Here is a 27,877-nt window from a genome sequence, read left to right on the forward strand (position 1 = left end):
TCTATCAGACAATTTCAGACTGAGTCTGCACAAGAGACTGCATTGTTTCTCCGCGCCTGCGCATATTTTCTGTAAAACTATGTTGGGACACTTCATTTGTGCCACTCAGTTTATCTGCTTGAGAAATCCTATGCTATTAAGGAATGTGCATGAACACAAGAGTAATCCTGAATCCCACAGGCATATCAAGAAGCCTCAATTTAAATAATTCAATGTTCTTAAAGCTATGCAGTCAATATAAGGAAATCGTTACAGACGCTTAGAAGTCAAGGACAAAATCTCCTTAATATTCACTAATAAGAATAGCCTGTGAACTGCATTAAAACAAAAGTAAAAGATTCTTCCAAGAACCTTTGATGTATCAAGAGTTCCAGAGACTTCATTGTAATTGGCAAGTCAATTTCTGGGAAAAACTACAGTCATCTCTCTCGGCTCTTAGAAGAGGCAAACAAGTATAAACCAGTGTTTGGGAAGGGGAGAGGGCCAATTGTTTAGGATTCATTTAACCCATGCTATTTTTCTTTCATCCTCTGCAAATTTTTGAACTTCCAGTTTGAACACAGAAATCTGTTGTTTGTTATTTTCTCATCTTCCCCTTTCCCCCAGAAGTGTTGGGAATATATATATATATATATTCAGTGAAAAAACTTTGTTAAAAGGGACGTTATGGTTAAGTTGCGCTACTAAAAACCTATCAAATTCAGTAAAAGAACTTTGTTAAAGGGACGTTATGGTTCAAAGTAAAACCGAAAAACCCCTGAAATTCGGCAGTTATGGTAAGATAAGCAACCATAACTCGCGCCACCGTGCACTGCTAACACTAACACCCAGGACATCAAAGATGACATCACAAATGTCATTGATGGCATCACTGATGACATCACATGTGCATTTACTTTTCATGAAAACTCTGTAGGTGTTAACTGTTTTGTAAAGACAACAAAATTGTTCCGAAATACACTGGGAAGAAACAAAAAACCACCTACCTGGGGATATATAGGATGAACAGGTGTCTGAAGAAACCCTGGTGGATCTTCGAATTCGGCGTGAACCTTCAAAGAGTAAGAGAAATCCCCCTGAGAACTCCTCAAAGGACCTGCAAGAGCTTGTCCTTCGTGAAACTCTGAGTGAAACCCTCGTGGGGAATAAAACCCTGGAAGAGCTGCTGGTGGGCGTTGTCTTCCTGCGGAGACCCGGTGAGAAAGCTGGTCTGGGTATTCTTCTGGCTGTTAAGACGAGTGGCCTTTGAAACTGAGCTAAATATAGTAGGTAAAATGAACACAGTTATTCCATGAAAGTAAGGAAAGGAGAGGTTCCTATAGAAGGTTCTAAGAGCTTACCATGTGTTAAACATGAAGCGTGCGGAAAGGTAAGGAATCTCCGTCGTATTGCAAAAGTAAGATGGCACTATGATGAGGGAGAGAAAAGACCCGTAAGATTTAGGGTGGAAGTATCTAGTTCTATAAGAGTAGGATGAACTAGGAGAAAAGCCTACCCTTTCACTTCCAAGTCCTTTTGAGCCAGCCTGAGTGGATGAGGAAAATCTGTAGGTTCCCAACAAGGTATTGCTACAAAGGAAGGATGAGGAGTTAGAAACAGAAGTCCGATCGCCGGGAGCGATTGAAGAAGTAAGATGAAAAATAGATTAGTACCCTAGAGGGAGGTATGGAGGAGGTTCCGGGTCTAAGCGTGCTTAGAAGTAGAATCGATCCCGGAAATGAAAATGAAAGGTTCCGTAATGCCTTCTGAAATAAAAGGGAGGAATGGAAAACAAGAAGGTGAGTAAAGTAGACAAAAAGGGTTGAGAGAAAAAGTCTTCGTAATCCTAGTGAGGCGAACTTACGAAGCGTGTGCTGGCTCATGAGAGAGTAGCAACACATCTTCCTTCTGTTGTCGCTGGATTATAAGAGAGTATACAGGAAGTGATGGTGGAAGGTTGAGAGGCTTCCTGGGAATTAACAACTAGCCTGCACTGTACGCTAGCGATGGTAACCGCTGCGGCGGCCATCTTGGAATCAGTCTCAACTAGACTGTGGAGTGGACGATTTCCTAGTGCAGAAGTGGCGGCCATGTTGGAAATAGGTCGGAAGGCGAAATGCACATTAGAAACCATCACAGTAGGAGGGATTCTTATAATGTTGACCAAAACGTGTCAAGGATCATTTGAATAAATATCATGAGCTAATTAGTACATTAAGCAATGCATTGATATAAATAGCATTCTATTATGAAGTTCTATCCAGTATACTAAGCAACTCATGCAGAAACTTAGGCAGTGTGTGCAGTATACAGGATGAAGGTGCAATATTCATAATCTTGCCATGTAGAATAATGAAATGATAACTGCTTTTTTATTAGAGTTTTGCGTACTGTGAAACATGTAAGAAGTAGCTAATAAAACCCACTTAATACATAATTACACTTAATACAGACAAAACACAAAGGCCCTCATTACGACCCTGGCGGAAAGCAACTGACCTGTCCGCCATAGCGTAAATAGCGTTTCCGCCATGGCACGACAGAGTAAAGTGCGGCTAATTCTGACCCATCGGGCACGAGCACTACGCCTTGGCGGAAGTGCAAAGTCCGCGATGGCGGAAAAGTCCCAAAAACGCCCCTCACCGCCGTCGTACGGCGACCTAGGTGCAATTCCGCCACCGGACATAGCGGTCACCGTAAAGAGCGGCAATCGGAAAATACGGTGACCGTAAATATACGGAAACGGAAGCAAAAACATGGTCCCGGAACGGGAAACAGCACGCCGTACACCTATAAAACCAGAACATTCACACAACCATTAAAAACACTACCCTGAGAGACATCCCAACCCGTCATCCACCCTAGTGAAACCAAAACAATGGGAAAAGTAGCGAAAAAAGCGTGCGACCGCAAGTGGCAGGTCCACTTCTCACGTGAGGAACTCACGGTGCTCACAGAGACCCTCCAGGAGAATGCTGCCGTCGTCTTCTCGACGCAAATGACCAGGACGGCACTCGCGAACAAGAAGGCCATATGGGCCCTGGTGGCACAGCGGGTAAGTGCGGTGGGGACCGCACCCCGCAACCCACAGCAATGCAGAAAGCGATGGGACGACTTGCGGATACGCGTACGGAGCATACTATCCGCCAACCGTAACATTGCCACAGCTACCGGGGGAGGATCGGAATCACCCATCAAGCTGACCCCCTGGGAAGAAATCTGTGCCTCCACCATTGGAATGGAGACCATAGAGGGAGTCGGAGGGATGGAGAAAGGAGTGCAGACATCCGAAGAATCAGGTAGGTGGCCCAAATAAAACTATGCTAAAACCACAATGTTCAATCATGTGAAGTACCATGTGTCCACATAGTGCAACAGAAACACATGTCCAGGAGAACGTCCACTCACATTGGCCTGATAGCGGACATTAAAAGTCAAATTAAATAAATAAATAATTAAAATTCCTAAAAACACCCTCTACACGTGCAGCAGGCACCCCCTAACTGCAGGCTGCAATACAACTGCACCCTCAATCCACACAAAAATGAAACCACCTCCAAGGCCCTGACCCAAATCACCCTCAGGTACCACCCCAATGCATGTGATACATTGCCATTCCAATTTCCACAGACCCATTAATAACGCTCGCCCTCCTTTACTCCACCACAGGGTCCAATTCAAACGACGAGCTCCAGGACACCCCTACCAGCACACCTGCAAAGAGGGCCAACACCAACGGGCAAAGACCCTCCACCTCAGCTGCACGCATCAAGACACGGCAGCAGCACAAATCAAGTGGCAGCACACAGGAGGGGACTTCAACAGGCACCCCAGCAGCCAGCATGGCCACAACACCACCACCACCACAGCCCCCCCCAATGGCTGCCACAGAAGGCACTGCTTCTGGTGGCAGCAGCACCATAGGTGACACTGCATTAATGGCAGCATGCTCCGACACAGAAAACGGTGATGTCGATGTACGATCCATCCATGACCTGTCTCAATCCCCCTGTTTGTTTCATCCCGTACAACATGAGGATACCACGCAGGGGCACTCACAAGACGACGACTGGCCATCCCCCACAAGCCCTGTGTCAACGCAACATGAGGTGATCAGCCCCTCTGTGACACCACCGCAAATGGCCATGGCCCAGCAGAGGCAAGGTGATCGTGCAACAGCAGCAACTGGCCACGCTCCTCAAGGACCATGCTGATGAATGGGGGGGTACCAAGGCAGCCATAGAAACATGTACAGAGACACTAAGGGCAGAAATGGAGAGAAGCACCGAGAGCCTGAGAGAACAAATGGAGAGAAGCACCGAGAGCCTGAGAGTACAAACGGAGAGAAGCACCGAGAGCCTGAGGGGGGAACTGCATGCGACGTCCAAAGACGTATGTGCTGAACTTGCCGCTGTGCGCCGTGTGCTCACTGAGCTCTCACAAACCCTTAGGGACATGCATGGACGTGAGCAGGCAGAGACATCATCCGTTGCAAGTTCCGTCCAGGGCAGCCCCCAACGTAGATCTGGGAGGAACCTGCGCTCCACAGGCAGGGGTGCCCCTGATACCCGGAGAGGGGGCTTGCAATAGCGTCTGCCCACTGACTATGAGCATCCTTGGACACTGGTGTTCGGGGGGGAGGTAGGAGGGTGGAGGGGGTGTGTTGGGCTTACTTGGGTGGCGGGTCGATGGGGTGTGTAACTCAATTTCACATTTGCTATAAACATTTCACAATCATCCAATGAGATGTGTGGACATTGATCTTTGTGTACGAGGCCATCATAGGCGTACAGTTCATATTGTGCATGTTCCAGACACACACAGTGCCACAACTCCCGTGTCCATGTATCAACCACCAGGCGTGAGTGCTAGAAGCATGAATCTATGATAATCTGACGAATTTCACGGCCCTCCTGTGCCTCGCGGACTCCTTGAGGTTCTGCCACATCCCCACCCACATCATGACCATATTCTGGTGCTTGCAGTTCTGCGTCAGGGGGCATGGGCACATTTCTACGTATGCACATGTTGTGTAGCATGACACATGCCATGACCATCTTAGCAACCTTCTAATGGCGGTACAGGAGTGCCCCGCCAGACCTGCTGAGGCAGCGGAAACGACCCTTCAGTAGGCCGAATGCCTGTTCTATGACTACACGGGTACGTGAGTGGGCATGGTTGTAGTCCTCCTCATGCTGGTCCTGTGGGTTCCGGAGTGGTGTAAGGAGCCATCTCTTCAGTGGATACCCGGCATCACCTGTATGTGGACAATAAAGGATGTTTGAGGAATGACATAGCTACGTAAGCACCCCCCCCCTTCCTGGCAGGTCATTGCCGCATCACATACCCCACATTATCATGCATGAAATGAGACTCACCGAGTAGCCAGGATCTGTTCCCTGCATGTCGCTCCATGTAGCGTGGTATTGTAGAGTTCCGTAAGACCATGGAATCATGGGTTGATCCAGGAAATCGGGCACAACAATGTGTAATGATCCTGTTTGAGTCACACACCATTTGTACATTAAGAGAATGATATTGTTTTCGGTTGCGGTACTGGGCCTCCATGGCATGTGGGACAACCAATTCCACATGGGTGCAGTCGATGGCACCAATGCAACCCGGTATGCCGGCAAGTGCATGGAATCCCACTTTTGTGTTCGTAATTTCCTGCTCCGAGCGTGGTAGAGAGATGTAGTCGTCTGCGTGCTTCAGGAGGGCATCGAGCACTTGCAATAGTGTCCGTGACAACAGTGGCTTTGAAATGCCATGCAACTGTCCGACTGTGTGCTGGTAGGTGCCTGTGGCCAGGAAGTGGAGTACAGACACCACCTTCAGTAGGGGTGGGATGGCGGTTGGGCTATCTATCATGCTGACAAGGTCAGCGTGTGTCATGTCCACAATGGCGGTTATGGTGTCCCGGTCCAAACGGTAGAGGGTGTGGATTTGCTCATCAGTGAGGTTGAACGGATGTGCTCGGAGGCGTGGGATTGCGGGCTGCCTGCGTGGTGGTAGTGGCTGTGCTGGTGGGCCTTGCTGGCCCTGCCTTGCCCTCCTCCTGCGTCTCCTCTGTGCGGCCGGTTATTGTAGTAGTTGGTGTTCGTCTTCTTCTTGTAGTTGGAGTACTTGCAGTGCTATCAGGTCCCCCAGGGCCAACACCGCAAGTCCGTCCGGTAGCATTTTGGAGTGGGTGTGGTTGTGGGAGGGGGTTGGGTGTGCAATTTATGTGTTTCCAAGCTGTATAGCCTCCGCCTGTGGTGATTCATTCCACCTGTGCAAGCTGCAATCCCCTTTGGGCGAGCACGTCCCGCACACAACGCTGCAAATCGACGCATGGCATCTTGCTATTACAATCATGTATTTCATCCCGATGGCAGTGAGATCTTGCTTCTTATGTTAAATCTGCTATGCTCCCATTGTTTCACATACTATCTTTGCAGTCGGGAACATACTTGTGAAGGGTCCGTGGAATGTAGTACTCGATTAACGGTAGACCCTCATTCAGCGCTGTACCGCGGTTCACCGACGGGCGGGGCGTCCCATTTGTGAGTGTAGCCAGTTGCCATTTTCACACACTGCCGCACTAAATGGATGGATTTGTGATTTCAAGCGGTCACAGATGCCTTTTCGACGTGATGTTGCAAATGAGGAATTCGAAGGACAGCGCTTTCGGTTTCCAGCTAGCGGCGAGGAGACGCCCACAGGTCTGACTGCAGATAGAAAGTTCTATTGTTTAATGTCCTTGGGACAGGGGCCATGCCGAGAATGCAATGATTGATATGAATAGTATGGGATGCGCAATAGCGTAGTGGAGGATAAGGCAGGACTTTCCCAAATACATGTTACTTCACAACACTAGAATTCCGGCCTGGAGCACAGTGGATTTTGCAGACCGCATTTAGCACAGAATCAATGGAAATTTCTAATGTTATGTGAGTAAATAATCAGGCGTTTTTATACCGGGATGAGGGAATGATGTATGGATGCATGGACAGATGATTTTATAGAGAGTCTTTTTGGAATCTATCAACTTCCTCTGCGCTATGTGATGCAGGGCTGCCATAGTGGGACCATCGTCTATCTGTCCTTGTTGAACCCTCCCTGTCTCGACGCGCCTTCAAACACTTGTGTCTATGCACGTTACTAATCCCATCTAATGGATTCTGTTTTAACAGACGCATGCACACAAACACTCGTTTGTAATAGTGTTTTCACCTCGATTTATATGGTTATGATTCGCAAGTGATTATTGGGTGCGAATAATCCTTTTGAGTGGGCTAGCATGCATATGGCTGTGGATTTAGTGTGATCTTTGAAGTGAGTAATTCAAATGGAGTTCAGATGCCCATACTATTCTTTTTCGTTTCATTTGGGTGACAGGTATCTCCTCCCCTTTTGCCGCTGCCATCTGTATGCCACTCCTGCAGATGGCTTTTACTCCCGACACCTGCTGCTTCGTGTTAATCAGTGGAGCACCATTACGATCTTATGGGACGATCGCCAATGGGCCACATGCCCTTACGCAGTACTAGTGGCTAGGAGCAACATTTCGAGCTTTCAGCTGGACTAGTGGCTACCTAATGGGACGGCCCTGCGGTTCTAGGCGCTTCCATGTTGCCTTTTTGAACGTGGATGTAGCCCCTGTGTACCATGGAGGAACAGGGCGTCACACAAGAAGAAGCTGGTCATTTATTGCGGATGCAGCCCACAATTATGAGATATGATTTGGAGTTCATGACCTAATAGCTGTATGGCCCGGGTGATTTGGTTGTGCATTAAATTTTGATTATGATATTGACCTTGTAGCGTTATTCTTTGCAAGTTATGTAGCATATTCCTATTTGTGGAGCGATGTATTGTGAGGAGATCTGCTTTGGGTTCGGCCTTCTGAGCATAGTTGCGTGGTACTGTACTGGGCGCGTTTGCCTACGAAGGCCAGTAAGGTCAGGGATAGGGGCTGCCATTATGACTGTTTTAATGATGTCATGCTCATGGGAGGGGGATTGGCTTTTGTGTAACAGATGCCGGTCAGCCAGGTGGATTGGTGGAATGATGTGATTTTCAGAATATGGCTGGTCACAGGTGCCTGTGTTTGCGTGCGTTTCTTTGAGGGAGACTGAGGTCATGTCCATTGGAATGGCTTCTGTATTCGTGCCATCTGTGCCCTGCTGCTCCCATTGGCCCCTCCTGAGATGTGCCTGGCTGCTCAGTCACTCTGCCAACTTGTGTGGTACATGCTTATGCTGCTGGATGGTTTGTTTACTGGCAGGAGTACAGGGCTGGTGCTGTCTCACTCAGGATACTGCTTTGTATGTTGCCTTGCACTGGTGTCAAGCGATGGGGGGCCTGTTTTTGTTTGTCTCAGTTTTCAGTTCATGTTGCTGTACTTGGAGCTTCACATGCCTGTGCTGCATCAGTACGGCAATGGTGCCATGGCTAATATGGATGGCCACTCACAAGGCACTTGGAGCCCCTACATTCATTTGTTCGTTGGCATGCATGGGTGACTTGTACATTTCACTGGTTGCATTGTTTTACTTCATTGCACCTACGTGGAGTTGTGCAATGTGGCCAGGGAGTGGTGTACAGGCACTCAGTAAGGCCTTTTACGGTTGGTTTGCGATGCCGTACTTCTCACCATGGCGGAATGGTACTTTCCGCCATGCTTGATGGCGTTAGGTACATGTCCGCTAGGGTCAGAATTCCCGTACCGTTGCGCCATGGTGGTAATTACGGTTTCGCAGTGCGCGCGTGCGCGTACTTGGTGCAGTTAGCGTTGGCGTTCACTACGGTGTCGCTAATGGCATCGTACTTTACGGTGACGGGTCATAATCGCAACGGGCGGTATTCGATGGCGGTATTGCATTTCCGCCATCGTTTTTCGATTTCCGCCAGGGTCGTAATGAGGGCCAAAGAGACAACAACACATACAAATATGAGTATATACAGGGACAGAGAAGTAAGCAAAAAAGCAGAAGTAGTAGCAGAAAGAGTTCATAACCTAACTGATTATCTTTATGCAGAGAAATGATTGCTGTGTTTCGTAGCTGCTACTTACTGTATGTATGTGTATCAAATGATGTGAGTGAACCCTAAGGAAAGGAGTGTGAGTACAATGTATACAAATATGAGCATATAAAGGGAAGGTATAGTAATAAAAATAAAACTATGAGGAAAATGCTGATAACTCTAATGATTATCTTCATGCACAGAAAGGATTGCTCTCTTTCAAGCCTGTGTCTTCCGCTATACATATGTTTCATATGATATGACTTGACCCTAAGTCTACAAATATAGTACCTTTTCAATTTTTACTTCCTGACTGTTACTGAAGAAAACTATGTGGCTTAGATATGTCAGTAAAGGAAAAAAAGGGAGAGACAGCCATGTGATGTCATCAGTGATGTCATCAATGACATTTGTGATGTCATCTTTGATGTCCTGGGTGTTAGTATTAGCAGTGCACGGTGGTGCGAGTTATGGTTGCTTATCTTACCATAACTGCCGAATTTCAGGGGTTTTTCGGTTTTACTTTGAACCATAACGTCCCTTTAATCAAGTTTTTTTTACTGAATTTGATTGGTTTTTAGTAGCGCAACTTAACCATAACGTCCCTTTAACAAAGTTTTTTCATTGAATTTCATAGGTTTTTATTAGCGCAACTTAACCATAATGTCCCCTTAACAAAGTTTTTTCATTGAATTTCATGTTTTTATGAGTCCAACTCAACCATAACGTCCACTTAACAAAGTTTTTTCATTGAATTTCATAGGTTTTTATTAGTGCAACTTAACCATAACGTCCATTTAACAAAGTTTTTTCAGTGAATTTCATAGGTTTTTATTAGTGCAACTACCATAACGTCTACGAACATCTTACTTCATTGCGGACCTTCCGGACAGTGCCAAATGACCATATGCTGGCACCCGGCATGATGACGTGTCCGAGAACCCGTCCACACTTCACGATAAGATCCGTGCTTCGCGGACAGTTCGGAACTGCACTTTCTACTGATCTTGGAACTTTGAACTTCAAAATTTCCCTTGCACAGCTCCAACACCTATTCCTACTAATTCATTAACAATCTAGTACAAACTACATACTTTTAGCAAAACTGCTATTTATCTTAAAATGGAATCAGCTAATGCCATGCCTCCTCCCCAAGAGCCGTAACCACCACCAGGAGCATGAGAAACACTGCCCCCCACCTTAGAAATAACACACGTGCAACACTTTCCCCTGTCCAACTGCTCCTCCATATTAGTGTTTGGTGCCTCTTCCCTCATTTCCCTCCCCACCTTTCGTTCTAAGCTCTCCTGCCAAAAAAAAATATTCATCCAAAAATGATGTTCACAGTTAAAAAATAGAACTAAAAAAAAAATGTATTGACTCCATCTACTTTAGATTTCTCAGTAAAGTACAAAGACTCAATAAGATTTTAAAACATTTCCATTTGCATTTTGTGTTAAGCTAATGGCAATATTGTGGGCTTTATCCCCCGTTCCAGGGATGGAACGGTGGATACCGACCTGGCAGCCCAAGTTATCGCCCCAGGCAAAGCAAGGGTGGATGACGAGGTCTCGGGACCGTTATCCCCCCATTCCAGCCCCTGGAATGGGGGATGAAGGCCATTAGCACCCTAAACTCATTCCAATGTTCTGGTGTAGGAAGGAAAATCCTTTTCCAAGATGGCCACCATAGAAAAGGAAGGTGGGGCGCCGTACAGGGCCCCTCTTCGCTTTCCATGGCAGCCTGCAGAAGGCAAAAATAGAACCCTATGACCATATTACCACGAGCACATTTTTCTTCCCTTTCAAACCTATCCCAATTTCGAACAACTTTACCACAAAGCCGGTCCCAGGTGGACATGGCCATTTTAACCCCATGTTTTGTCCCTCTTGGTCATGGCCAGTAGCCAGCTTGTCCGGATCATGACCTTATTCCATGACCCGGACAATCTGGCCACTGCCCATGGCTGCCGGCTATACCTCAGTCACCAAAAAAGTATATCACTATTTTTTGTACCTACATTATGACACTTGTTCAAAAATAAAACACGGGCACATTTGCAAAACCATGCTTTCAGATCCTTTCCAATGCTCCTTCCACAAGTTTGCTGAAAACCCACACGTGTTTTATTTTTTCAAAAGTGTCAAATGTATGTACATACAATAGTCATGTAACCTAGCCCCCACTTGACAAAATCCATATAGACATTATGAAAACATTTATATCTAGATCTAAAATCTTTTTGCAAACATTTGTGTAGATTCGTCAAATTGCACCCAATTTATAAGCCTTTCCAATATTTTGGGACCCCCACTCTAATTTTGTCCCTCCTGACAAAATCCCACCAAAAATTTCAAAAACATGTATATCCAGATCTATAATGTTTTTGCACACATTTGTGTAAATTTGTTAAATGGCACCCCATTTAAAAGCCTTTAAAATAATTTGGGACCCCCTCTAATTTTGTCCCATCTTGACAGAATCCCACCAAACTTTGCAAATTTTATTCTGATCTATAATCTATTTACAAATCTTTGTGTAGATTCATCAAATAGCTCCACATTCATAAGCCTTTAAAATAATTCATTAATCCCCCTCTAATTTTGCCCCCTGTTCACAAAATCCCACCATAATAAGCAAAAGCATTTATGCCTAGATATATTATCAGTTCCCCAACTTAAGTTTAGATTTGCCAAATGGCACCTCATTTATAAGCCTTTATATTATTTTGGGACCCCTTCTCTAATTTAGCCCCCTCTTGATAGAATCCCACCAGACTCTGCAGACTCATTCGGAATCAGGTCAAGCATATAAGTGCAAAATATCATGCAGTTTAATTAAGTGGCGCCAAAGTTATAAGCCATCTAAGAACTAATTTTCACCAACCCTGTAATGCAGAGGTGTCCGCGAATTACACAGGACTGTTCACGAACGTCCAAACTGTTTGTGGACCTTCATGGCAAAAACTGCAATTTTCTTGCCTCTTGCAGCCATATCCCATCCCATCCTCATCACCCCTCACCTCCCCAGACATTATTTGATAAGTTTGACAAGTGCAAAGTTGTGATTTTTTATATGTTTTTACCACGATATCCATGGACAGTAGCCACTGTCTGCGAATCCAAGATGGCGGACGCATCGAGAAAATGTGACGCACCTCACGCTTCACTCCAACCAATCAGCGAGCATGTTGCATGTCTTCGGACATGACACAAGCCAATTGGCCAATCGGTGTCATTATCCGCAGAGCGAACAGGGAAGTGTGTCGAAGGAGCAGACATAGATGTCACTAATTTTTTGCCTTACGTTTTGGTAGTTTTAAAAAAAAACTACTGGACGGATTTACACCAAATTAACAAAAGCACACTTTCAGGACCAAGCCGCCGCTTCTGCTGCAAATTTGGTGAAAATACGCCCAGCGGTTTGGGCTGTAGGTGCAACAGAAATTTTGGGACCCCCTATAACTTTGCCCCCCCTTGACCAAACCTCACCAAACTTTGCAAAAAAATTCAGAAAGCGTGCTTTTGCAAATTTGGTGTAAATCCGTCCAGTAGTTTTTTTTAAAATGACCAAAATGTAAGGCAAAAAAATTAGTGATATCTCTGTTCGCTCCGCGGACGTGTTTGCTGATTGGACGGCGTGGTGCGTGAAGCGCATCAGAATTTCTGTGGCGCCCACCATCTTGCATTCACGGACGACCGCGGACAGCGTGGTGAAACTTGGATTAAAAATTGTATTTAGTGGAGTGTGTTGGTGTGTAAGAGTGTTTGGGGAGGGTGGGGGAGTATGAGATAGGTTCAATGTTCTGTTTTTTTTATGTGCTAGACGCTTTTGTTATGTTCGATTTTTCTGCGGACAACACGGCTGTTCTGAAATGTTCGCAAATAAACAGAATGGATTCGGTGTCAAGTTGAAAGTGTTCTAAGAAAACTCGTGGGGTCCTGAAATGTTTGTACATAAAGAAAATGGGGGTGCTCTGAGGACGTTGTCCGTATTGTTCGCTGGCAAGTTGAATGTGTTCTAAAAACACTCACGGTGTCCTGAAATGTTCGAAAATAAACAAAATGGGGGTGTTCTGAGGACGTTCTCCGTATTGTGTGCCTGCTTAGCTGTATCCAATGAGGGAATGGCACAGAGAATGAAGTGGAAATGGTAGAAGGGCTGTCTAAGAGTTATGCGGTCCGCGGACAGGGCGTGCTACATCCGGGGTTCTCCAGCAAATCCAGCAGTGAAAGAAGACTGTAGGGATCAGCCAATCAGATGTTGAGGTTGTGGATTTGTGTTCAAAGAGACCGTGTGTAGTGAAGATGGCAGAAAAACTGAAAAACCCCTGCAAATCGCCAGTTATGGTAAGCTAAGCAACCATAACTCATGCCACCACCGTGCACTGCTAAGAATAACACCCATGACATCAAAGATGACATCACAAATATGATGGTGGCGCGAGTTATGGTTACTTAGCTTAACATAGCTGGCGAATTTCAGGATTTTTTTGGTTTTACTTGTAACCATAACGTCCCTTTAACAAAGATTTTTCACTGAATTTGATAGGTTTTTAGTAGCAAAACTTAACCATAACGTCCCTTTAACAAAGTGTTTTCATTGAATATAAATATAAAAGTGAAAATGTGTTTGCAGTGGGATTTGTGCCAAAGTGTTGTTCCTTATACAATTCCACACCGTTTCACCAATCTGCACAACATTTTACAGATTTGCCTGTTAAGACCCTTTGGACATAACTGGTTGCATGACTTGGATTTCAGCAAAAGTCTACATGTGTGTTTTTGCAAAGTGTTGTTCCTTATGCAATTCCAAACTGTTTCACCTATCTGCACCACATTTTGCATAGTTACTCATGGGACTCTCCAGACATAAATGGCTACATGACGTTTGGTGACCCCACCCTGTTCCCGGATTTTAGCACAAGTCAACATTTGTTTGTGGGTTTGTGGCTTGCCGAAGTGTTGTTCCTAATACAATTCCTCACTGTTTCACCAATCTGAACCAAATGTTACATAGTTGCCTGTTAAAACCCCCTGGACATTACTGCTTACATGACATTTGGACATCCCACATGTTTCCACGGTTTCCAGAAAAAGTCAACATTTGTTTGTGGGTGTGTGGGTTTGTGGCAAAGTGTTGTTCCTTATACAATTACAGACTGTTTCACCAATCTGCACCACATCTTGCATAGTTATCTGTTGGGACTCTACAAACATTACTGGCTACATGACATTTGGACACCCCACCCCGGTTCCCAGATTTTAGCACAAGTCAACATTTGTTTTTGGGTTTGTGGCTTGGTTAGGTGTTGTTCCTTATACAATTTCACACTGTTTCACTAATCTGCACCACATTTTACATAGTTGCCTGTTAAGACTTTGTGGACATTACTGGCTACATGACATTTGGACGCTTTACCCCGTTCCCTGGATTTCAGCACAGTTTAAAATGTGGTTGTGGGTTTGTGGTTTGGCTAAGTGTTGCTCCTTACACAATTCCACATTGTTTCACCAATCTAAATGACATTGGGACATCCCAACCCTTTTCCAGGACTTCAGCACCTTCGCACATAAGACGGTTGCCTGAAATCAGCAGAACAGCAATATGGTCATAGAATAACTGGTCCCGACACTAGGACCAAAACTCAAGGTCCCGGCCATAGGATGCACGGTTTCCAAGATAGTTGCACCGCAATGCACCAATACGACCTGTACCATGCCAGGATGAGGTGACATGATATTATATGGCATTTGTAACGCACCTATACACATGTGTTTCAAGGCGCGACGAGGCGGGGGAACAAGGGGAGACAGACAACGATCCGACTAGGCCAGGTGTCATTCAGATCGCGCAAGAGCAAGGGTAGAGGGGAAGGGAAAGTGCAAGGTGGAAGGGAGAGGGGAAAGTGCAGTACAGGGTTAATAGCATACAGGATAAATAACAAGGGCCAGCTAGTGGCAAGTGCGAGGTAAGAGCATTCAAGTGCTGGGAAGAGGGGCTGTAGGGATACAGACACAGTCCCGCAGTGCAGGAGTTGCCAGGGAGGCAGTGCAGGGGAGATTGGCTGGGCCAAGGACCGAGAACGGTGAGTGGCCCAGTTGCAGATTCAGTGCAGGTTCAGTAACTTTAGCAGGAGAGAGGGGTAGAGAAGGCGGAGGCAAAGAGGAAGGTTTTGAGGTGCTTCCGGAACCGGAGATGGTTCTCCTCAAGTTTCAGGGAGGCAGGAAGGCTGTTTCAGAGGGAGGCCCCTGCAGCGGAGAGAGATCTGCCCCCAACTCGTTGTTTGGAGAAGCGGCTGACCCTGAGGGAGTTGGAGGCGGATGAGCGAAGAGCTCGAGAAGGAAGATATTTAGGAAGAGAGAGTTGAAGGTATTTTGGCCCAAGGCCCCAGAAGGCCTTGTGGACAATGCAGAGAGTTTTGAACTTGATCCTCACAGTCACTGGGAGCCAGTGTAGTGATTTCAGTCCTGGAGAGATACGGTCCCTGGGCTTGAGGCCAAGGACAAGTCTCGCAGTCCTGTTCTGGATGAGTTGCAAAGGGCGGAGAGTAGAGGCAGGCAGATTTAGATAGAGGCTGTTACAGTAGTCCAGCTTTGAGAGAACCAGGGCTCTAGAGACAGTGAGCTTCTGGGGGAAGGAGAGGAAAGGAAGGATACCTCTGAGGAGGTGTAGCTGGTAGTGTGACTTCTTAGAGACGTCGGCTATGTGAGCAGAGAAGGAGAGTGTGGTGTCGAAGATGACCCCGAGGTTTTTTGCCTTGCAGGTAGGAGCAGGAAGAGGGCCAAGTGAGGTCAGCCAGAGAGCTGCAGGGAAGGAGGGAGTGGATGTGCTGATGAGTAGAATCTCAGTCTTACTGGTATTAAGGCAGAGGTCATTGGCGGCACACCAGCCCTGGATAGCAGAAAGACAGTCAGAGATGAGGGAAGGAGAAGAGGAGGCCGAGGGTAGCCTGAAAATGAGCTGGGTATTATCCACATAGCACTGAAAGGTGGGGCAGAGAGCGGCGATGCGGTGGGCGAGAAGTGCCAGATACTGGTTGAAAATCCAGGGAGAGAGGTTAGATCCCTGGAGGACACCACAGTTAGAGAAAATGATGTCAGAGAGGAAGGACCACAGTTGGACCTGGGAGGGTCGATTGGAGAGGAAAGAGGTCAGCCACACCAGAGCCTGACCAGTGATACCCAGGTTATTACGGAGATGGTTGAGCAGGATGGTATGGTTGACAGTATCAAAGGCAGAAGGGAAATCAAGCAAAATGAGAGCACATTGAGTGTTAGAGTCAAGGTTCGAGAGCAGGTCCTCACGGATGTTCAGGAGAGGAGTTTCCGTGCTTCTGGCAGCTCTGAAGCCAGACTGATGGTCATGAAGACTACCAACAGATTCAGCATGGAGATTAAGCTGGGAGATGGCCAGTTTCTCCAGGAGCTTGCCCAGAAAGGGAGTGATAGAGATTGGGTGATAGTTAGCTGGGCAGGTGGGGTCGGAAGAGGGTTTCTTAAGAAGGGGGTGCACAAGGGAGTGCTTGAGAGGGGATGGGAAGACTCCAGAGTTGAAGGAGTGATTGTAGAAGTCAGCAAGGGCAGGAGCCAAGGAGTCGATGTGGTCCTTGATAGTTTTGGAGGAACAGGGGTGGACCTGTTTTGACGAGACTTTCATAGATCGGACTTGTCTCGAAACCTTGTCAGCAGAAAAAAGGGGAAAGGCAAAGAAGGGGAGAGGAGGGGTGGCTGCAGAAGGGCCAGTAGAAGAGCAGGGAATAGAGCGGGGGAGGTCATAGGAGGAGAGTGAGGACAGGATGTCCTAAGTTTTAGAAATAAAGTGAGAGGCCAATGCTGTGCAGAGGGCCTGGGAGGGGACAGGATAGGTAGAGACTGCAGCAGGGATGGCCAGCTCCTTGCAGATTTTAAAGAGTTCGGCCGAATTGTTAGATGCAGCAGAGATGCAGGCTTGGATGAGGGCTCTCTTCTTGGAGAGAACGGAGAGCCGGTATTGCCTTTGGAGCAGGCGACAGGCCAGTGTGTCAGAGGATGAACATGAAGCACGCCATTTCCTCTCCGCCACCCCGCACTTGCGTTTAAGGGTGACGAGATCCGAGTCATACCAGGAGTTACATTTGGCTTTGGGCTTCAGGCGGATTCTCATGACAGGGGCAAGGATATCAAGAGTATCAGATATAGCAGAGTTGAGAGGGCTGTGTCAGGGTGGGAGTCAGCCGATGGGGGAGGAGGGGGCGAGAAGGTGGCAGCGAAAGCCTCAACTGACATGCGCTTCATGGATCGGATGACCGAGAAGGAAGGTGGCAGTGCTGAGGGTGGCTTTGCCTGTGGGGTAGGGAATGTGAGCTGGGAGGATAGGAGAAAGTGATCACTCCAAGAGAGAGGAGTGGAGAGAGGGACAGAGAGGGGAAGGTCAGAGGAGATCAGAGCATCAAGAGTGTGCCCTGCAGAATGAGTCGGCCCAGACGGGAGAATAGAGAGTGAGAGAGAGTTGCAGAGGTCGCGAAAGAGTCCAGAGGGGGGACAGGAGGCATCCAGGTGGATGTTGAAGTCTCCAAGAAGGAGGAGTTGAGTGGTTGAGGACAGGAGTGAGGAGGATAGGTCCGCCCACTCAGAGAGGAAGGATGAAATTTGACCAGGTGGCTGATAGATAGTAGCCACGGTAAGGGAATGGCTAGTAGAGAGAGAGAGTTGGCAGACAAGACATTCAAAAGAGGAGTAGATCTGCGTGGGAGTAACAGTGGCAGGAATCCACTCAGGAAAGATAAGGGCCACACCCCCCCAGCACGGTTGGGCCTGGGCACGGAGAGGATCTTGTAACCGTCAGGCAAGAGTGTGTCAAAGCTGGTGACAGAGCTGTCCGTGAACCATGTCTCAGTGAGACCGAGTACCTCAAGGTCCAGTTCCTCAAGAAGGCGGCAGATATCGCAGGAATGTTTGACGGCAGAGAGAGAGTTAAGAGTGGCAAAGTGGAGAAGGTTGCCATCATTGAAGGACTTCCGGGGAGGGGTACAGATCAGAGGTACGCCCTGCGGAGGTGAAGAGGGAGAGCGAGAGGGGACAGGGAGGGAGGTTAGAGGCAAGGAAGCCGAGGACAGAGTAGGGGGGACAGCAGGAGAGGAAAGAAGTTGATGAGGCACGGGAAGCGTCTATCAAAGAGGTGAAGGTTGGCCTGAAGGCCTTGGACCAAGACGGTTCCATTAGCATAGACATTCATGATGACTTAGAGGAGTGGAAGGAGGCCAGGAGGACATCCCAACAGGTGACACCATTAATGGGAGAAGAGGAGAAAGGAGAGAGCACAGATACCATATGAAAGGTCCATAGGTCAGGTGAAGGCACGAAAAAGAGGATGTCAGTGATAGTTTCCTTGGAGGAGGCACTAGTGTAGGTGTCAGCGATAGGGAGGCCTGGGTTGGAGAACAGGATGGCCTTTTCAAACTTTTTCCTACCAAATTTAGTGAGGAGAGCAGGATAGTCAATGGAGAAGCAGTTAGAAAAGATAGGTGATATAGAGAGCACTATGGAATAGGAGGGAGTGGGGGGGAACAGGATGAGCGCAAGCGGACGGTAAGAGAGCAGCAAGCCCTAGTTAACCACAATTCAGAACACAGTGAACACAGTAATGCGTATCAGATACCCAAACGGGTAGGAAGAGGGTACACAAGCACCCCGTATGCCGCAGCATATCAACTCTCGCCTCCCCCCAATGTCAGCTTTGGGGTATATCAGCCAGGCACACACACCCATTCACAATGCAGTTTACTTCAGGAAGGAAAGCACATTAATCAATAAGCAAATCGGAACAGCGAACTACAGGATCAGTGTTATCATGTCTGTCTATAGAACCCGTTCAGATAATTAGTACTTCTGCTAGTACACACTAAAAATCCCATCAGATTTTAATTAACATTGAATTAATTTCCTTGTTGAATCCTGAAGTTTAAGTTGCACAACTTATTGCATTTTATTTTCTAATGGAAACATATAGAAGTTGCTTTGTGTCAGCTAATTTCGTTTTTGAGTAAAATATTTGATTTTGCTATGTTTATTATTCCTTTCATGATATGTCAATTACAATCCATTTCAAGTGTGTCTTATTTAATGATGTTCATTACACTCAATTAGATAAGTGTTCACAACTAGCAAACAGAGCAAAGAACTAGGACCCTGGTGTATTTGAACCATAACATTAAGGTCTCCCAAGGAAAGAGTTATGTTGGCAACTTTTACACATATATTGAGTGATTTGATGTAAGTCTATTCACAGGTGGCAGAGAGTTCCACAACTTGGCAGCCTTCACAAACAAAGTTCTTCGACTCCATTCAGTCAATCTAAATGTTCTACTGACCAACTGACCCGAGGATACTGATGTACGCTGTCTTATTAGATGACATAGGAAGATGGAGGGAACATGACTGCAAGAATCAATGAGAAATCATTCTCTTGAGAAATACCTTAGGAGAGAATTCAACTATGCATGCCTCCATTTGCAAGTTACATAACCGGTGTATTTGTAGAGGGCACATCATTCACCACCAGTGAGCTATTGACAGATAAGAGATATTTATTGTTACCCAATTTAATGGTACTCATTGCATTGGCCTCTTCCTCAATCTGCCTCTTTCCTCCCTTTGCCCCCTTCAACTGTCTCAACTGTCTTCACAGTCAGTAAACTGTGTGTTTAGTGACTGTCTCCCAGCCACTAAAAAATGATGGATTGTACGTTGATGCTTCCCTCTCCCTCTCACGCCAAGTCAATGCCATCTGTTCTTCAGCAGCCCACACTTCAAAACTCATTAATACCTGCAGGCCCGTCCTGTCGACCAACAGCTCCCTCACCATTGCTTGTGCTGTTCTAGGCTCTTGACTCGACTATTGTAATTCCCTAATTGGTGGCACAACTAAGAAAAATATTCACAAACTGCAAGTGATTCAAAACAATGCTCTTTGTTCAGCCTTAAATATTCCTAAATGGGAGCACATCTCCCTTACCAGAAGAAAGGCCCATTGGCTCCTGATACAAGAAAGAATTGTATTCAAGACTCTCTCAATCACCCATAGGTGCCTCTCTAAGACTGCCCCTCCCTATCTCATCCAGAAATTCAAGAGAGCTTCTTCTACAAGACCGACCAGAAAATCTTATGCTACCATGCTCATCCAACCTAACTTCAGACTGGAATACTCAAGCTTCTGAGTCATTGCGGCCACACTGTGGAATTCACTTTCTCCTTCACTAAGAAAAGAACAAGCATACTAGGTCTTTGGGAAACTCTTCAAGATGCAGCTTTTGATGTAATATACCAGTTGTAATATGTCCTCTAACTATATTCCTTTCTGTCTGCTATGGTTGCTCTACTTATGCAGTGCCTTGATGCCTAAGGGTTTAATGCGCATTACAAATGTAAAACATTAATAAATAAACAAACTAATCCAGAATAGTGCTCCATGACTTATCCTTGGCCTCAACCCCAGGGACCACATCTCTCCTGCCTTAAAAAGTCTCCACTGGCTTCTGGCGACTGCAATGATCACATTCAAGACCCTTTGCATCATCCACAAGGCTTTCTGGGGATTGAGACCTCTTTACATCCAGCGTTCTCTCTCTAAATTCCTTCCTGCTAGTGTTCTTCGGTCTTCTAGCTCCAACACTCTGCAGGTCAGACGATTCTCCAAGCAGAGAGTTTAAGGTAGATCCCTAACCTCTGCAGGTTCCTCCCTCCCTCTGTAGGACTTGAGCCAGATCTTATTAAGTTCCGGAAACTACTCAAGACTTTCCTTTTCTCCTCCTCCATCACTCTACCCTCCAGTGCTAAAGTCCATCTGCCGCTGCAACTGGGGCCTGTTCCCTTCTGAGTCATAAAGGGGCCAGATTACCCAGTACCAGTCCCCCACAGCATCCCTACAGCACTTTCCCTTGGGCACCCTTCCTTGGACAAGCCCTAACCTGGTCCATCCTATCCATCACCCATATATTCCCTTCCCCTCATTTTCCCCTGGCACTTGCCTTCATTGCCCCCCCCCCAGCGCTTGCTGACCCCCTTTTGGGCCCCCCACTCCTGCACTTCACCCCACCTCCCCTGCACTTGCCACCTTTGTCTTGAACGGTAGGATTGTTACAAAACCAATATTACCGTCATTGTTGTTTTTCTTTTTTTCCTATTCCCCCCTGCCTCTCTTTTTTATCTTGTGGCATCTGGAAACACTTGTGTGAAGGCGCCATACAAATGTCCAATAAATAAATAAAGGGCTCAGCGGACCTGCTGGGAATCGAGTCTGTGACCATGAGGTTACACACAGGCCCCTGCAGTGGATGCATTAGTTAATTGAGCCACAGACCCTGAGTTACAGTGCCTGATAATGTTCCCCAACACCTGTACAATATGTCTACCTCACACCTTGGCATATCTTGTGCCATATTGTACAATCCGTGACTCTCAGCACCTTTCCTTTTTGCTGTGCTCTTATTAACGTTCACATATGCTGCTGGTTGTTCTGTTTCATTCATGATCTGGATTTCATCAAAAGTCAATATTTGTTTGTGGGTTTGTGGCAAAGTGTTGTTCCTTATACAATTCCAGATTGTTTCACAAATCTTCACCAAATTATGCTTAGTTACCTGTTGGGGCTCTACAGACATTACTGGCTACATGACTTTTGGAGACCCCACCCCGTTTCACGGATTTTAGCACAAGTCAACATTTGTCTGTGGGTTTGTAGCTTGGCAAAGCGTTGTTCCTTATACAATTCCACACTGTTTCGCCAATCTGCACCACATTTTGCATAGTTTGTGTTAGGACTCTCCGGACATTACTAGCTAAATGACATTTGGACACCCCAAACCTTTTCCACATGATACGGTTGCCTGAAATTGGCGAAACAGCAATGTGGTCATAGAAGGACCGGTCCCGATATGAGGACCAAAACTCAAGCTCTAGGCCGTAGGATGCGCTGTTTCAATGATAGTTGCACCGTAACGCACCGCAACAAACTGCATCATGCCCGAGCGAGGCAACAGGTAGAAAGAGGGCACACAAGATCCCGGTATGCAGCAGCCCACCAACTCTCGGCTTCCCCCAATGTCGGCTCCGGGGTATGTCAGCCAGCCACACACACACCCATTCCCAATGCAGTTTCACTCGCATGCATAACACTTGTAATCATCTCTCTATCAAAATTGCAATTTATTTAAAGAAAATACTACTTTCATCGGAAATAGTAACTGATAGCGAGATACCTCAATTAATAAACAATTACAGTACATTGATACCTATTGGCTCATTGTGCGTGTGCACGGATGTCACCACATTACTTTCATCCGGGAGTGAATATTCTGTGATTGTTTCTGTAACAGGGAACTTGTATCGATTCTGCTTGGTTTTAAATTAATCAATGAAACGCGGTCTCTTTCTGCTGCAGTGATCTCTATGGACCCAAGAGATAAATGGCTTACACCTGAAAGAGGAAGCATTGCACTTCCGGAATTTGGCAGACAACTTCCCCTGACAGGCAATTTTCAAGCAAACAAGAAGTTGCACATGGTTAACACAGAGGTGGAAATATGACAACTTCCTCAGATCGAATGGCCAGTACAAGAGCATTCCAACATACGAGTTAGTCCTGCAGTGTTCATGTACCTGTCTTCGACTGAACAGCAGGTTATTAATGACTCCTGGATCTGGTCACTGAGGGACTGCAATTAACTTCCAAGACTCATGGTCGCCTGATCCAATTCTGTGGACTGGTGCCAGAGGCTGGGACACGGAGGTCCGTTTAGCCAGGTAGCTAGAACGCCCAGGTTTCGAGTCTGGCAAATATTGATGTCTAAAAGGCAATGATACGAATTTCCTTTATTCTCCCACAGAACTGAATGAGCTAGGGTGGCATTCCCACCAATGGAAGATCGCGGATAACAGAGGGATAACATAGGCATTCCAAAAATGCAAGAAAGCATGGACCCCTGTGGAGGGCACTTTTGAGCCGATAAAGAGACAATCTAATATGCACTGTATGAATTAGCAAGACCTGCAGAGCAGGGAAAAGAGAGCAACAGATGACCTGGGAAGTACAACAGCAGCATAAGCAGACTTATAGCAGTTGACACTAATTAAGGGGCGGGGATTGAGGCCAATGGTGGAATATCTGGTTAAGCAAGAAGAGAAATACGGATGGAGGGGCTGATGTTTGTGGCAGGCACAGAGGCTCCTCATTACGCCATCAACTTCCTATTTTCTTCGGCAGGAAAAAGAGTGCAGCACTTGAAATAAAAACTACAAAATCCCTTTAGACGCACATGTATTGCTTATGTTGCTTGCTCACACACTTTCATCCCTTTTAATACCTTCCCACCTGCTCTATCTATTGTGAGATCTTCCAGTTGTTGATGCATATAATCAGTGTGGCATCAACTGGAAATAAATAAATATATATAATAACAATGCAAACATGCAGCTTTGAATGTGTTCCAGAAAAATTGTAAAGTCAGTTTCCTATAATGCATAAATAAAAAGTGTGCTTTAAAATAAGTAACACGATGGAGATAGAGAGCTGCTCCCTTGTGCTGGTCAAGTAGTGCATAAAACATTCATACTAACATAAGCAGTTTCATATCAATGAAAAGCTGTAGAGTGTCTCATCGAGCGATGTTGCACGCCCTTAAGTGGAGCAGTGATAGCTAGAATTCTGTTGTGTGCTCGCTCTTGCAGCAGGTATTGTGATGTCACAACTGAAGTGTAATAACTTATTAAAGTGTTGTAGTGATGTCATTTTCGCATTACAGTTGTGTAGTGATGTCACAACTAACCTGTAATTAGGACATTATTGACATGATTTGAAATGGGTATAGCCGGCTGTCATCTATGGGACTAAGTACCTTTCCCATACCTTATAATGATGTTGATGGGTGTTCAAAAACAGAATTGCAGAAATAGAGGAACGAGGCCAAAGGCCAAGTTCCGTTATAAGGGAACAGAACTCTGGGGGGGACTTGCTACATCCTTTTCACATACAGTAGGGTGAATTGTATTCCTTATATAATACTTGGCCATAGACTGCAGTGGCGGTGATATTTGCTTTTTAATTGCACAGACTTAAATATTTGCCACACATCCACGTTAGTGACTCAGTGTAGCGAGGGAGCGATTGCCAATTTAGCAACCAATGTGGCTCCCGGGGGAGGGAGATGCTCCCAAGAGAAAATCTTTTAAATAATGGTTTCAAATGGTGCATCATACAGTACACTTTCTGAGACAGCTTGCAATCAGTTTTGTAGGGTAACTGGAAACATTACAATAGATGCATGTCACCAATAGAGCATAGGAGCATTTCCTAACCCATTGTAATGATGCCCACCCCCCCCCCACAAAATAAGCAAGTATAAAAATAATGTTCACGCTGGATGTGCTCATAAATTTAGATTCCAGTCTGAACCAATATATGCTAGTATTTCCATATAAGAACCTACTTATTTTTCCTTTGAGCAAAAAGCCAGCATTCCCTTTCAAGATTATTAAAAATGCCATGTCAAAATAATAAAACATGTCCAAACTGTACTAAGGTAGGTCCGTCCATGCAGAAATACTTACCATGCTTGCTTTTCCATTGATGCCCTGTAAAAGTTCTTTGTCAAAGTAGATAAACTGGCTGCACCAAAATATGCCCATGTGCCATGCTTGCTTTATCATAGATACCCATAAAAACACCATGCCACAGTAAAAATGATACCTAGACTGCAGTCTGCAACATATGCTAGAATAGCCACATAATAACACTTATCAAGCTTACTTTACCACAGTTAGAAAACATATTCTTGCTGCTGACGGAGCTAGCTGGAATATGCTTTCTTACCTTGCTATTACCCTGTACTAATGCCCTCTCCAAGCCCCAGCCTTCGCACACACAAGCGGACATCGATATATATATATATGCTTGCAAGCAGGCACACACCCATACAGCTTCTCTTAATCATTCCCACTGCAACCTCCAGAACACTTCACTCACGCAGATACACATATTCATGAACACATGCACATAAGCAGGCACAGACCCACACAGCTTCTCTTAATCATTCACACTGCAACCTCCAGAACACTTCACTCACGCAGATACACATATTCATGAACACATGCACATAAGCAGGCACAGACCCACACAGCTTCACTTAATCATTCACACTGCAACCTCCAGAACACTTCACTCACGCAGATACACATATTCATAAACACATGCACATAAGCAGGCACAGACCCACACAGCTTCTCTTAATCATTCACACTGCAACTTCCAGAACACTTCACTCGCGCAGATACACATATTCATAAACACATGCACATAAGCAGGCACAGACCCACACAGCTTCTCTTAATCATTCCCACTGCACACACCAGAACAATTATGCAGTTACACACTTTCATGTGCACATTTGCACATGCAATAACGCACCAATAACGCTCCTCTCAATCCTTCACATGGCACCCACCGGAACACTTACTCCTGCAGATACATTCTGTCGCTAATATGCACGCAGCATTTACAAATGAAATCTCTCTCTCTCTCACACGCGCATACATGACATTTCCCCTTTGCTCACATTGGTCGAAGAGGCCCAGTGGTCAGGAAGTGCCCTTCACCGCTCATCCTGCCTATTCTGACCTCAGCCCCAGCCTGAAACAGACAGGCAGAGGGTGGGGCAGGGAGGCTTTTAGTGTTCATGCACCAGATGTTCCACTGCCCCTGAAGCATCCTGAATTGTGTGATATCATCCATGGTCTCCCTGATTCCTTTCACATAGCTGTACATGATTGTTCTATTTGCCGACCTTCAACCATGTAAAGTGCTCTGAAGGGCAAGAGGGACAGCACCAGCATTTGCATTTGCAAATAATTGAACTCTTTTTAGATCCTTTGAAAATGAAAAAAAACTACCTTTCATTATGATGGAGAAGGTAAAACACACTTGCTCCATAATCTGAATGCATCTGATAGACTGTCGTTCGCTTTAATAAGTGACCTCTTAATTTACTTAAACAGATCTGCTAAAGATGATACATGGAATCAATAAACAATCTGTTTGGATTAAAACAAAAAATGATATGCAGATTATAATGTGTCACAGAAAATGTATGTAAGCAGTTTAATATTTTGCACCAGAAAGTAAACAATAACATGAAGGTTTTGCTCTCATGTTTCAAACTCCAGCAGTGCACAAAATAACCTTACTGCCAACATTCCCTATAATGTAACAGATGTAAAGAGTCCGAGAGAGCGATTTAAAAAAAAGGGATTTGTAAAGCTTGTCACAAGCTTAATTCAGTGCAGCAATGGCAGCTGAAAATGTTCCTCTATGCTACCGCAAGCAACAGGTATTATGACATCACACTGAGCAGTATTGATGTGAATTCTTATTAGAGGTCATTAGTACACAGCAATGGTCAACGCAGTTGGAGTTTTTCCGGTGACTGGCAACCATGGAAAGGGAGAAGGGTCTACGTATAGTCCATTGTAGCCATTTGTTTTGTTTTTCACTGTACTTCAATGGCCGCCATGGAAAGGGAGAAGGCACTACACATCTACAATGGCAGCCAATTTCTTTGTTTACTATGGCCACGATGGAAAGAGAAAACAGATTACTTTTTTTCTGTCCATGGCAGCCTTTTATTTAACTTTAAAAACTTTTGTAACTATGGGCACGGGGGCATTACCTTATGCAGTAATGGCCTGCAGTAGAGAATTCACAACTAGCCTGTAATAAGACAACCATTTACATGCTTTCATACAGGTATTGCAAGTTTTCATGTATTATAAGAAGATTATGTACAGTGTATTGTATGGATATGGCAGGCTACCATGTACTATAGTCCACTTCAGATAAGATGCTCTAATCAGAAGATTATTTGCTGTGACTTTTCAAATTGCTCAATGGTTGTGGTGTACTCACAGCAACTGTTGGCAACATTTGGGTGTGTTGTCCAGAGGCCATTTGAGTGATTAAGAACCATACATGCCATCACAAGTCAAGGCATGACTGTCATGCAGTGAATAGGTTTGACATGCTTACTTCTCTGTTAACTATTCTCTATCCCTCCTTTTATCTGGTACCCGGCATGGAGAGAGAACATTCAGTCTTCCTTTTTGGATAAAATACATAAGATAAAAACTAATATCATGATCTCTTTAGCAGGGATACAGTCTCAGAATACTAATTTCTTAACATCTTGTCCCAACAGGCCGTCCTAGGGCATGCAAGACCAAGCTATGTCTGCCTCTGACACCAAAGCTATCTTAACATTTCTCAAACCCACACACTGCCAGAGTGGCCCATGCCCGTCCTTTATGGTTAAGGATTGTCGTGACACTTTGAGCCTGCTAATTAGTACATTTCTCAATGCCTTCTTTAAAGAGTGCACTGTGTCGAAGGTCCTCAAACAGGCTTGCGTTATGCCATAGTTAAAAAAAGTCTAATCTTGATCCGGATGTTTGTGACAATTATCAGACTATTACTAATGCTCCCTTCCTTCTGAAATTTTTAGATAGAGCAGCCACCTCCCAATTACAAGCCCATCTTGAATGCTCGTTCTTACGAGGGGATCGTAAATAAGTTTTCATGTAGGCAGGGGCATGGAATTAGCTCTCCTGGGTGTAACCGATTCCTTTTTAGAGATTTTGGATCAAGGTCATCTGAGAGTGTTGATGCTGCTTAACTTACTGGCAGTGTTCAACACTATTGGCCACTCTGTCCTTCTGCAGTGATTTAGACATGTTGCCTGTGCATTGTAAAGTGCAGCTAGTTGGATCGACTCCTTTATCAGGCATACAACTGTCAGGGTGGTCAAAGAGGGTCCCTTTTATTATAAGACAAGCATGTTGTGAGTTCCATATTGATGACTAGGGTG

This window comes from Ambystoma mexicanum, chromosome 5q (assembly GCF_040938575.1).
Source record: "Ambystoma mexicanum isolate Mex_15411 chromosome 5q, UKY_AmexF1_1, whole genome shotgun sequence".
Classification (NCBI taxonomy): domain Eukaryota; kingdom Metazoa; phylum Chordata; class Amphibia; order Caudata; family Ambystomatidae; genus Ambystoma; species Ambystoma mexicanum.